The sequence below is a fragment of the Anser anser genome, assembly GCF_964211835.1.
Source record: "Anser anser genome assembly, chromosome: 2".
NCBI classification, from domain to species: domain Eukaryota; kingdom Metazoa; phylum Chordata; class Aves; order Anseriformes; family Anatidae; genus Anser; species Anser anser.
The window spans coordinates 61259601-61273920 of NC_139721.1; the positions used below are offsets into that span (position 1 = coordinate 61259601).

At 37.1% G+C, this 14320-nt stretch overlaps 1 protein-coding gene across 1 annotated transcript in view; it reads right to left on the minus strand.

The window, feature by feature from the left end:
• Nucleotides 1–1201: 1201 nt before the first annotated feature.
• FBXO15 (F-box protein 15) overlaps nt 1202–14320 on the minus strand; it is a 199821-nt gene continuing 186702 nt past the window's right edge. Inside the window, exon 30 of the mRNA XM_083825765.1 lies at nt 1202–3435. The gene's annotated coding sequence lies outside the window, so the exon portion shown is untranslated. The remainder of the gene's footprint in view (nt 3436–14320) is intronic.

The window sequence follows — 14320 nt, forward strand, 5'->3', positions numbered from 1 at the left end:
ATCAAGCCACAAATATCCTCACCTTGCTTCTGATTTCTCCCCAAACCACGGGAGAGGAGAGTGAGCAAGAGGCAGGGTGGGTATTTGATTTCCAGCTGGGGTCAAACCACCACAGTAGCACCCAACATGGGGTTAGAGGATTCAAGATAACCACAGTAACCGGGAGAGGAAACACACAAAATGAACCAATGAACCAGACCTTTGTCAGGGAGTAGAATAATTGCAGGGAATCTTTTTTTTTTTTTTAAAGCAGTGAAGGGGTGAGGGCTGGAGGTTTATTGTCTGTCTATACTATCCATATTTGTTTGTGTCATGACGACTTTACTTTGATATTAGTGTTGGAATCTGATTTTCATGCAAACGAAGTTTGTGAAGAGTATGTGACAAATGTATATTTAAATGACAGCTCATAAATATGGGTGGAGAGAGGTGTTCTGATTTGAATTTGGTAAAACTCTATTTTAATTGGAAATAAATTAATTTTCTCTAAGTCAACCCTATTTTGCCTGTGACAGTAACTGGAAAATGATCTTCTGTCTTCATCTTAACCCATGAGCTTTTATACTGTATTTTTTTCCTCTGTCCTGTTGAGGAGGTGGTGTGAGAGAGCAGCTGGAGGGGGGAGTCTGGTAACAACCTGATGTCAACCCACCACGGCCATTTTAGATACAGGCTTGTCAATCCCAAACTTGCACTGTGGCCTCCATCAGCACCTTTTATGCACATGTCTCTAAGTACAGCTGTGATAAATCTAACAGCAAGAAAACATTGCCATTCCACATTTATTTCCCACTCACAGCTTGAATAATCATTTCACTCTGTTATGAACATACTTTTAAAGGTCTAGATGTCATCAGTAAAGCTTCTTCCTTGCAAACACTGATATTGAATTACAATATTTTTCACTTCATCCAACATTAGAAAGCAATACTTTGTCAGTAATCCAAGCAATTCTAATTGACAAAAAACACGCTCTTAATGTCTGTCATTCAGGCATCATAATTGTAAAAGCAATTTTCACCAGCACTACCCATACAATGTAATGAATATTATTGCCACTTGAACTAAAGTTCCAGAGAACTGTAGAATTACAAATTGACACAGGTAATGCATGAAGCACATGAAAATCTTCACAAAGTGTTTTGGGTTGTGCTGTATAAAGAAAAAGTCACTGAAAAAAAGGCACAGAAATGTGTCTCAGATCAAACCATTATATATATATTCAAATTGTATTCAAACATATTGGTACTGAGGTAAAATTAGGGTCAGATTAAGGTGTTTTAAAATGTAATCTTACCCTTAAATTGAAAAAGACCTCAAAAGAGAGTTGAGGAATATGCATCACATATTAACTGATTGATTAAAAAAGAAAAAAAAATCCTTCATGATATTATCTTCGCAAATTATCATTGCAGAGAGCTAATAAATCTTGCAAATACATGTTTGTGTACCCTAAAGAAATACCTTAGTAAATTAATTAACTGGAGGCTAGGATGAGGTTTTGCATGTCTATAGCCTTGCCCTAGGGCTAATCCTAAATCTTATAACTGCCTAAAATATTGTGCTTGGCTTTAATAGAAAATAGCTGCTTTTGCTCCCTTTAATAGCTGACAGCTCAAAAGCATTCTTTTATATCTCCTGAAATATCTAAACAGTGACAGTAAACGAAAGCTCCTTTTATATATCTCCTAGGTGACACTTAATATGAATTCTATTCAGTTATCCTTGATGCCAGTCAAACAGAGAGAAAGAAAAAAAAAAAAAAAAGCATCTACATTCCTATACTTAAGTTATACTAAAACCTTCAAAAAATCAGTAAGCAGCTTCTTCATATTCCTTCAAATTATGGTGAAAGCAAAATTAAAAAAAAAAAAGCCAAAGACAATATTAGATATTTAGATTAACATTTGGGCTTGTGTGTTAATGGCTTATTCTAACTGATCAGCAACATGTACATTGTACGTAAACACAATCCAACTATAAAACATAGCCATATAGCTAGCTTCTTATTACCGCCTGGGCAATATTGCCTGGAAAATTACCAGCTGGACAATATCTTATTTAGTGCAGCCAGTTCTTGCAGTTTATGACTACGCTATGCTAAGACTGTTCCTCTTTAAGACCACTTTTAAGACCTCTTCCTTTTTTAAATAGGAAGAGTGCTTCTTCATCCCAGTTATTGTTGGCTTACACATTGTATTGTACATGCATCTACTTTAGAATTATTTAAGTAGATCTTTAGAAGACAGCTATTCTCTGTCTTCCCAATTTAAGGTTAATCTATGATTCTGTGATTCTGATCACTAAAATACAGTACATATGATTAGCATGTATTGAGCAAAAAGACTATCTAGAAAATAGTTCTCTTAATATTCAGTTTTGATACTCTATTTGGATCTTGAAAATTGAAAGATTTACTGTAGCCCCATCACATTTTTTTCTCACTCTTTCTGTAAAGTTAAAGCCAAAAATGGAATCTTTTCCAGGACAACCACTACATGAGCTCTGCCACATAGTATATTTATCAATTTTTTACTTGCTTAACATTGAAGGAATTACAAAAAATGGAAGCTTTCATTGCTGATTGAAAATATCTGTTTCTGTAGTCTCTCTTCTTACAAGACCTTTTTGTTCTGTCTTTATTATTTCCCACTGAGAAATGATTCAACACGGATGTTGGTATAACTGCTAGTAATTTTGTTTTCCAAAACATACATTTCAAAATACAGCTGAAAGCTTTGCATTATTATTAACTGTAGCTTTTTTATCAGATATCTTTAGCAATTTTCACTAAAAATTTTTCCCAGCACACATACATTCGTGTCCCTCCTCCAAAAATTCAAAACACTACAAGAGATAAGAAAAACTGGATGAATTTTAAAGTAAAAATAACATTGTTTTTTAGTACTAGCTGTTTTTATATCAATCCTAGATGCACAACTCTTCATAGGCCAAGAATAGAAACATTGTGGAGGATCATTGAATCAAAGCTATAGAACTTAAGAATTTCCTCCAAATTTTATAAAATGCGTTTATTATTATTAATCCAAAGCATTTAAAACATCATTAGCTAAGCAGACAAAACCTTTGTTTAAGGTACAATTATTCTTTTTTCTCTCTGATTGACTACAGTTTGGTCAAGTTTCTCTCAAACAGAAAGACCAGAAACCATTTTGAATTACTAGAGCTATGCTTTAGGATACATTTAGGAGGATGTGTATGCTGAGGCACACTTCTGCTCCACTCACACTCTCCTTCAGATGAAATGGGACCCAGTTCTGCTGTAGTAGTGGAGTACCACTTTGCTAAAACTACAAAATAAATTGAGAATATTAGCCTGATCATGCCTATCTTTAAGGCAGCTTCTTAGTTTCTGCATCAGAATATCCAGGTCCTTTGGAGCACCAACTGGTGTGACCTTCTCTGCCCAAATACCTGGTTTTAAAGTGAAAAAAAAAATAAATAAATAAATCTTTAAAACAAATGCTTGAGTTTCTAGTTTAAAATAAACAAGCCTTAATATCAGGTTGCAAACTTTTACACCTCTAAAACCTCATCTCTAAAAATAGGTAGAGGAAACGTGTTTTCTACTGATAATCAAATAAGAAATCTCAGATTAAGGCTGTATATTAGAAATTCTCTTGCTGCTTTACCACACATCTTTTACTGAGGGATGACAGCTGAGATGAGACCTCAGAGGCTGAGAGTGAAGAAGCACCAGAATCCAAATGAAAACTCCAGCCAGCTTGCTTGAAATCTGGGTGTGCTGACCTACCAAGTAGCTAAAACGTGTTAGAATTAAAGCTTCCAAAAAAAATTCTCAGAAGGAAGTATGTGTAAGGAAAACATTTTAATTTTTCATGACAGATGAAATTACAACATTCTGTTAAAAGCATGTTTTTTCAGTCAATGAAATTCTGTTAAAGGTTTGTTGACAGCTGCACTGAATCAGGATACTAAAACATGCTATAGCTATATGAGGTCTTAAACTCAGTCCAGTGGGTTATCTTAAATGCACACTGGAACTGGAAAATAAGGTTTTCCTCTATTTTTAGCATGCATTTGAGATAACCCTTTTGTTCTGATTACTGGATATTTTTGTCCTTCTGATGGTAATGCAAAATGTTCCATCTTGTTATTGGCATTAATGAACATTGAAATATTTTATCTTCAAGCTCAGAACCTGACAAAAATACTCATATAATAATTGTAGACTGCCACTGCCCCTAATATTTTAGACTGAAAAATGGCCATTTCTGTTAGGTTGTCTAGCCAACACACTGAAAATACTTGCACCAAGTGTATTGTAGCAAACTAGGAAACATACTTTCCCTTTCCCTGCTTTAGCAGAAAGGTGAAAGCCACATTGTTTTTTTTTCTTTTTTTTCTCTCCTGGAACAGGCTTCTTTTCCTGTCAATCCTGTATAAACTTCAGCAAAAAGAAAATATAACTACACATTCAAAGGAAGAAAAAGACAAGGACAGATTTGTTTTGTATCATTTAATACATGACATGAATAACTAAATCTTTTTTCTCTTCAATTTCTATGCACAGATGCCATCGTTCAGAGTGAAAACACTGCCCCCACTCAGACTGTTTACAGGTGTTATTAGACACCATAAAATCAAAATCACATGCCTGAAAGTCTATTCTGAAAATAGTGAGCTTCTGAAGAGTACATATTAATTATGCAACTTGCCTTGGCATGAAGTTTTAACTTTCTCCATTAGGGACAATTAAAATGTTTCTTCTGGTCTAAAACTTGAGTTAATTTTTTCATTAATTAGCTGTGATGTATAATGCTGATGCACCGTAACTGTGTCATGAAACACTGTTGAAGAAAAATGAAGGAACTGCAACATCATATTTTAGCTGTGTGGAGAGGCACACTAAAAATAAATTCTGAATGCTTTAGAAATGAACACTTAACAACCTGTAAATGAATGATTTAGAAAGTTTGTTATAGGTATGTTTGATAATGTGCATTTACACCTGTCTAAGCAGAAAACTATTGCTTAAAACAGTCCCAAGATGCTGATTACCATCAGTACATGAATAATAAAGAGCTAGGCAGCTTTGCTCATAGAGGGAGTTTTGTACATCAAGCAAGAAAAGTTTTGTAATAAAGTGGCTCTGGTAGCTCTGATTCAGAATTGTCCGCAACGCTGTTCAAAGTGATGGGTCACAGTATCACAGATTTCTAGGTTGGAAGAGACCTCAAGATCATCAAGTCCAACCTCCGACCTAACACTAAGCACTCCACTAAACCATATCGCTAAGCTCTACATCTAAACGTCTTTTAAAGACCTCCAGGGATGGTGACTCCACCACCTCCCTGGGCAGCCCGTTCCAATGCTTAATAACCCTTTCGGTAAAGAAGTACTTCCTAACATCCAACCTAAAACTCCCCTGTCGCAACTTTCGCCCATTCCCCCTTGTCCTGTCACCAGGCACGTAGGAGAACAGACCAACCCCCACCTCTTTACAGCCTCAGTCAACCTTCATTACACCAGGAAAATACAGCTCACATATAGAATGTTACAGTTTGACATCTTAATGCAACAGACTCCTACAAAACGCTACAGCTGTAGCCCCACAGCACGAAGTCACCTATTCTTGGCACTCAATAGCTTATTAGGCTGGCACAGCACTGTCCAGCTGGAGACACAGGGGCTGGACCAGGGCCTACAGGATGCTCCTGGTTCCCCACAGGACACTGTGGAGGGAAAGCCAAGCAGTGAGGAAGGGGTTGCCATCACAGGCCAGGCCCCCAGCCAGTGGCAGAGCAGGGATTTGGCAGTGGTGGCTGCTGCTTGCATCCCCGTTGGCACTAGCAGACTACCTGTCTGTGCCAGACAGAGCACGCAGTGACGATCTCTGGCAGTGGCAAGAGGGTCTGGAGAGAGAGAAAAGAGAAGGGAGTTAGGGCAAAGTGGCCCTAACATTCCTGTAGCAAGCAAGGTTGCAACACAGCCTTAAAGGCAGTAAAATCAAGCATGCTGTGTGGATGAAGGCAAGTCCATATCTTCCCTCAGTTCCAAGAAAATATCAGTAGAAAGCGGATTCTTAAGAGCCTGTACATGTAGTCTAGTCTGCTGTGAAATTTACTCATCGCCACTCATTCCTGAGGGTGTTCGTATTTCTGCAGGAAAAAGAAACAAACAAAAAAAAACAGATCCATTTTTTTCACCAGTTTGTGAAAGAGGTCACTGGATGTACACAAATGCAAATGACCTTAATTAATCCCACTTCATCCCCCTACAATCCTGGCAACGAGCACAGGGCAGGGGCACAACATAGCCACTAAAATAAAGTACCAAATGAGTTCACCTGGAGGGGAAAAGAAAGCAAAAAGTGGGAGCAAATCCTGCTAATGTCTCACCTACTGCCATTTTGCCTGCCCTGACATCTCAGCCCTGAGCCATCACTTCAGCTCTTCCTTCCCTTCCTGTTCCATGTAAGACAAGGCTTTTTTTACTTAATGGTTTGCTATATTCAAGCCCAGGATAAATAACAATGAGTGAATTTCAAAAGTTTTCAAGGTTTAATTCAGGGAAACATCTGAACGGGCTTACATCCTCTCAAACTTAATGAGCTGAAGAGCTCACAGGAATCAGGTCTCTGTTGACATTTCCAGTAACCTGTTCTTAACAGCAACTGAAACATTACAACAGCCTCTCCTGGTCCCTCATTATTTCTTTATATTTTCCTATGCAAAATCAGACATAATAGAATATGGGGGGAAACAACAGGGAACAGAATGAAAGAAAAACACCATTCAAAAGTATTTTGAGTTTTGAAAAAAAAAAAAAGGGGGGGGGGGTTAGCTAGCTAGTTGTAACAGAGACCAAAGAAATGATCTGACTTTTGATCATAATAATGTCACACCTTTGGCAAAGTGTGAGCTCTTCTTCAGTACAGTTTAATTTGCAATTTGCTTGTTCAGGCTACCAAATTGTGCTAAATCTGAATTATCATTCATAGATAACATAATCCTTGTCAACAAGGTGTATTCCTTTTTCACAGGTCATTGACTGATACCTAAGATTTAGCATGGATATAATACAAGGTAGGCAGAACTGACACTAAATTTGCTGTATGCAGCCTTGAAATTAACTTACAGATACGGTTTTTAAAATCTGTGAAGATGATGTCATCAAACTCTGTTCAAATACACAACCTTTCTTAATGTAATGTACATTTTTATTGTGTGATAATTTTTAGTCTTTCCAAAGTGTCAGGCTGTATGATTTCCAAGTTACGTGATGGGAGTATTCATTACTGAAATACCTGCATCCTTGATAACTCAACCCCCACAGGGTTAACTTCAGTTTAATATCCAATTTCAGTCCCATGAATTCTCCGTGCAGAAGCTGTCCCCTACAGCCATGGCACTATGTCACCCTATGGCACCATTAAGGGAAAAACGCATTCTGGAACAGATTGTTCCCTGCTGTAATGCCTTTGAAGCCACTTCAGTTTCATCAAGGGTGAACTCAGATCACAGACTTTTAAATTGGACCCCTTAGTATTTATTGAAGGAAATCTAAAGAATGACCTGTTGTTTCAAAAAAATTCTCACGGACCTTTTTCAAGTACTCTTGTGTATCGTTTCTTGACAGGGTCATTTTATGTATGATATTAGTCTAATCTGAAATGTACAATATCTTCTGAATTTTCCAAAACACAATTACCTTTAAAGTACCTGAAATGAAAAGGTCGTAGCAAAGATGTTCTGAGTGGATTTAATAAACTGAGGATAGGTCTGGGTCTCCAGTTCTTAAGTAGGGCTTGTCTATGATTGCTAATATCCCTAGTTTCAAGCATAAAGAAAAGTTTACAAAAGTTACTTCTTCAGTTGTTAAACCAATTATCCCTACTTTTATCTTAAGTATATCATCTTTTTCCATTCCCTTTCATTTTCTCTTGTATTGGCTAAATCTTTTTGACCTCTGAACAAGGATGTCAGGATTTTTTCCTATTGTATTTGTATTCTATGGTCTGGAGGTTCTTCTTCCATGTTTTAACCTGTATCTAAAAAGGCTGGGAGGTTGTATTAGCCTCAGAGATACAGAAGTAGCTAAACCTTTGCGAGCTTCACATCAACTATAACAACAACAATGGAAGAGAAATAGAATTTTATGTGACTTTACCCCAAATAACCATGCCAGTCTGTTTGAACTGGAAGGGGGAAAGTATGCAATTCCATAAAATTAAATAGTCCATGATATGTTCAGTAGTTTGATGAACTCACAAGGAGGCTACAGTCACACAAACTGAAACACATTAACAGAGATCAGATGATTTTTCCCCCATATAAAATGTTAAAATTACAGAACACATTTAAAAAAAAAAATCTAAAACGACACTATCACAAAGGTATATATGGCTAGGTTGTTTTGCTGTTGCTGTTATTTCTTTGTTTTGTTGTTTCTTGAAATCTAAATACTTTATCCCCAGTAACATGATTTTTTTTTGAAAACTTAAAAATGACTAAAAATCATGGAACAAGACACCTATCTCTTTCTGATTTACATTCAAATAGAGTTTTGCCGTTGGTTAGAGGAGTAGGAATTCACTAATTATTTTGAAGCAAAACACAGCACAATCCCCCTCTCACCCATTAAAATAGCGAGAGCCGCACGCCATCTTTTCTCCAGTTATTCCTGCTAAAAAGGCACCCACACTAGGTTTGCCAAATCTTTCTCACCTTCTCGTACTGCTCCCAGTGCAGCTCGTTCCAGGAGGCTGATACAAGCTTCATGTTAGTGGCACTGATTTTGGCAGAGGAGTGGGAGACTAAGAGGTAAATTTCCTTTTACTGTCTCAGCTAAACCTACACCTGTCAGTCATGTTGTAAAGACTGTGAAAGGAGTTGAAAACAGAAAAAACTCCCTACAGATATCCTCTGCTCGTGCACACACTGTTTAACACCTGGACCTGCACAGAATAACATTGTTTTGGACAAGAGCTATGCTTGGTCAGAACAAGCTCTATCTCACCCACTTTCTTCTGGTTCTGATGATTAACAACAGTAAGCACTTAAGTACAAAAACTAAGCAATTATGTAATAATACTTTTCCTGAATATTCTTCCATCCCTTGATTTCAGAAGGAATTTGTCTAGTGAGACAGTGTATCCCATTTCCTCCTTAAATAAAACAAACAAACAAAAAAAAAAAGTACAAAAGAAATTGTTGGTCTTCAGAATTAGAAACTGTATTATTGGGGCAACAAATTGTAATGGACAATATACTATCCATATCGTAAAATATCTTGCCGCATTTTTACTGTCAGTCACATAGCTCCTAGATGTCAATATATAATGTTTATGTATAAACAGGGTCCCAGTAGGATTCCACACCCATTGTAATAATTGGTTGCTTTATTTATTATTTCTTTAATTCAATGGAGAAAAAAAATGTACTTTTGGGGGCACCTGACCAAGGATAAACAATGCATCAAAACATATTTTTTACTTATTTTCTCACAACAGTCCACCATTAGTAAGAAACACTATTAGGAATAAATTTGGTTTCTAATTATTTGGTGCAACCTTAAAATTGCTGACTTCTCAGATAGATATATTCTTCCCAAAGACAAAAATGTATGCATCTTAGAAACACAGCTTGAATTTTGTATTAAGGTTGTAAAAGTAATTAAGTGTCAGGTTTCTTAATAACACTACCACTTACTATGTATAAATAAAACATCTAGAGTCGGTATGCTTAGCATTATTTGGACATATGCCAAAATTCCTGATTGCAGCTGGCTAATTGCTGTATGGTTTTAGATACTATAACATCCGTTTTTAATTTTGTCATTTGTCTACTGTGACAAAATCACTAACAAGAGCAGAAGCTACAATTAAAACTTCTGCAATATGCAAAGAGTGGCAAGAATGTGAATAATATCCATGTAACAGAACTTGACTAGGTCAGTCTTCAGCCTATGCGTTTCCTGAATTCAGTTGATCTTTGGCAAAGCTCCATTGCGTTCTTCTCACAATATCTAAATGTTGTCACCTGTGACTGAATGAGCTTACTCCCCAGAACCAGAAAAGTAAGGAAAGAATCCACCGCTGTGTTATAAAACAGTTAAGTTGCTATACACAAAAAACGTTGTATAAAATCACCAAATCAAGGCAAAGGAAATGCAAAAAGCCTGACAGTGTCACTGCCTTGTAATGCAATCATTCCACTGCATGCTTTTGTATGTCTTCCTCTGAGACCCTATCTACTAGGAGTTAAGTGACTATACGAGAACATCAAGCCCCATTAATTTCTACAGTCTCTGCCTTCATAGCTGAAAAAAACACTTCAAATTACTACAAGAGTACAGCTTGAGAGGTGAGAGTCAGAATCACATGACTCTAAAGAGTAATTTTGGATTTTTAGAATGATCTTGTGGGTTGAGAATTCACCATTTTCAAATGCTCAAATGTTGCAATGTGACATAAAGCCTTTATTTTGCTTCCTAGACACAAGCTCAATTTCTCCCTCCTGCAACTACCACACATCAAAGAGCTCCACCTTTTCCTCTTTAAACAGCCACTCAAATCAGATTATATCCCAGCTTCTTGAATACTCCTGAATGGACAAGAGAGAGAGTTTGCAAATACAGGAAGGCCAGAATCCTTATGTGATTTGTTCTTACTCAAGTTAATTGTAACCTTGCTCTTGAAAGAAGCTGGAGGACAGTATTTATCAACATTTTTATCATCCCGCACCTGGATCAAGGCATTCCAAAACATGAATACAGGCTGAGTAATGGCTGGATTGAGAGCAGCCCTTTGGAGGATTTTGGGGTGTTGGTGAATGAGAAGCTCAACATTAGCCAGCAGTGAGTGCTTGTAGACCAGAAAGCCATCCATATCCTGAGCTGCATCAAAAGTGTGGCCAGCACGTTGAGGGAGGTGATTTTCCCCCTCTACTCTGCTCTCGTGAGACCCCAGCTGCAGTACTGTGTTCAGTTCTGGGGCCCCCACCACAAGAAGGACATGGATGTATTAGAATGAGTCCAGAGAAGGGCCACAAGGATGGTCATAGGGCTAGAGCACCTCTCCTACAAAGACAGGCTGAGGGAGTTGGGGTTGTTCAGCCTGGAGAAGAGAAGGCTCTGGAGAGACCTTATAGCCTTCCAATAGCTGAAGTAGCCTTCAAAGCCTCAAGTAGTCTTCCTCAAGGAAGCCTCAAGTAGCCTTCCAATACCGAAAGGGGGCCTACAAGGAAGCTGGGGAGGGACTCTCTCAGGGAGTATAGGGTTAGGACAAGGAGTAATGGCTTTAAGCTAAAAGAGGGTAGGTTTAGATTAGCTATTAGGAGGAAATTCTATACTCAGAGCGTGGTGAGGCACTGGAAGAGGTTGCCCAGAAAAGCTGTGGATGTCCCATCCCTGGAGGTGTTCAAAGCCAGGCTGGATGGGGCCCTGGCCAATCTGGTCTAGTGGAAGGTGTCCCTGCCCATGGCAGGGGCGTTGAAATTAGATAATCTTTAAGGTCCCTTTCAACCCAAACCATTCTATGACTCTATGATTTGTTATTTAGATAAATAAAACATAAACAAAACCAGCATGGGCCAGCATTTTTAACCTGTCTGTTTGAAAAATAAATAAAAAATAAAACAGGAAAGTCATAGTAATCTATCACTAAGGAAATTATTTGAGAATCAAATATTAAGACCATCTTATGCACTCAGGTAAGAATGGGAAAGATTTCAAGGATCATCAAGGACTGCCCATAATATATTTATATAGAATTCAGGATTACTGTTGGATTTACTACATGTCCCTTTTCACAATTTTAAGTCAGCATAACTGGGAAAGGGAAAGGAAATATCATTATGTTTACTTCCCAGTTAGGATTAGGACACAAATCAATCAAAAAGACCCTGATGGGGATAGCTGCTACAGATCAACAAGAACTGCAGAAGTTAATGTTTCTGAAAATAAGATCTGAGTATCAATAGTTCAACAGTTTAGTATCTAAACATTAATGGTAGAAATACTCTTTAGGAGGAAATTGTTCATTTTCTTTTTGGATGATCACTTCATTACATTAGCAGAAAAGCAGATGGTAATACCCCTCAAGAGATCAGTTGTGCTCTTGTTGAAAAAGACTTAAAATAGCAGGAGAGAGATCAACACTAAGAAACTGTATGTGCCAAAAGCTAACTTTTAGTAGTATATGATTACTATTCTTCACTAGGCTTAGAAGAGAAAATTTCCATTTTCAATTGCTTTTAATGTCAACCATTATCACTTTTGGAGGTGATAATTAGTCAGCTAACACTACATGAGGAACATAAACTGAACACATTATATGTCCTTTTCTAACTAAAATATGAATAATTATTCTCCCATTGCTGCAACATCCTAAAGTCAATAAGAGAATAGGTTCTGAAAGCTGAGATAATATAGGTTAAATAGAAGGCATTCATCAGAAGCAATCTTCTCATTTTAAGTTCTAACTTCCACTAGTGGTTGAATTTCTTCTGAGACATTCAGTTCTACCCACATTCTCCTGTTGAACTCTGTCCCTAACAGGTTCAACAGACTGTTCTGCATAAAAATCCCTTCAGATTATCTCAAAACCACCTCCTCAAAATTTAATCATCAAAAATTTACTCTTACTGTATTTTCAGACTTGCTGTTTTGCCGTAATAAAAGTTACATTTTTCATTAGATCCTACTGTATTTTATACCTATTGCACCTTAAGAAACACTAAAATCAGCTTAATTCTCGTTGCTTTAAAACTGAACTCTCTACTAAGCCTATTTCAGAGATAATTTGCTAGATTTATAGTGAAGTATGTGCTAAATTGATCTAATTACAGTGTCTTGAGAATAAAGGTTGCAAGACCTATTCTGATTAAAGCACCAATATTAGCAATTTATGGTGTGGGTTTTTTTCTGAAACTAACTCCTTTGGGACTGAGGCTGTTTACTGTTTAGTCTCAGCTCCATAACTTGGAGGAGAGGGTATTGTATCAATCAGCTGTCCTTTTGTCTTTAGAAATTAGCTAGAAGCATGACATTTTTGGTGATATTCTGAGTATTCCTAATAAATGTAAGAAATACCAAATACTTCACAGTAATAAAGACGTCTTTTTTAAAGAGACCTTTATTTACTTCTATTTTTAAGAAAGAGATCCCCAAATTACATGCCAAATGTTTAAAAATATATATTTTTTCTTTTTCAGTTTGGAAACGAAATGGCCTTTTTTGTTGTTGTTTTAGAGTGATAACTAAACTGACATGATGCCATATGTCCATGATATGTTTGAGAGGAGGTGTTTAGCAAGGAGGTGGAGGGGGAAAGAGGAAGGCTGTTAGATATTGTATCACTCCAAAGTGGATTATCTTCCCAGGCTTGCTGTGGTACCTCACTTTGCCAGGGACTTAACTCTGCAAGGTGTTGTTTCTTGGGGGCACTATTTCAGCAAAAATACACTTAACATCAAATATGTCCTTAAATATGTCTACATAAAATGCCCTGGTGTAATATTCCACACACCTTTAAACTAGCTGGATTGCAAGGAGCTATCTGCCTACAAAATCATTTTGTTGCATGTAACTTCAGTACAGTACAGAAAAGCACCAGACTATAAATTTATGACACCTGCCCTGATATTCAGAAATACACTCTTCAAGACAAACTAGCCTGAATGCTGCCACTGATAACACCACTACCATGGGTTCAAGTATTTCCAGTTTACACTAGAAGCAAGCCATCAGGTAATAATGTTCATAAGGCCCTCCTTCATAAGTAGGGAGAGAAAAACAAGTAAAAAAACAAAAACTAGATAGACTTTCAAGTGTACAAACCAAAACTTTTCTTTGTCTAAATCCTTAGAGCATTATGCCACAAGGACACTCATATTCCAGCATAAAGAGACTTGTAGTCACATTAAGTGTACCCCTGGGCATTTCAGGATCATTGATCATTAACATCCAACAAACTGCTTCAGCACTCACTCGGCAAAGACCAAAAGCACCAACATGATGCCCAGAATGTTAACAAAGCGATGACAATTTACAATATACATTAACTCCAAAACAAGAAGAAAAAGGGCAAAACATTTTGTGCTTTCTGTGTGAACAGCCACATAAGTCTACTCTACTGGTTGTACCTGTCTTGGTATTTAGTTGGACCAGACACTGTTTTTATTCTTTCAAAAATCAAAACCTTAGAATCAACTGCTGATATTATGTCTGTCAATATGCAAATGTATCTTGCTTAAATTAGAGGATATATATTCAGTTGCAAATGCCAAGACAGAAGATGAATTCATTTCTTTTAAAAGTAGGGACAAAGCTAGAA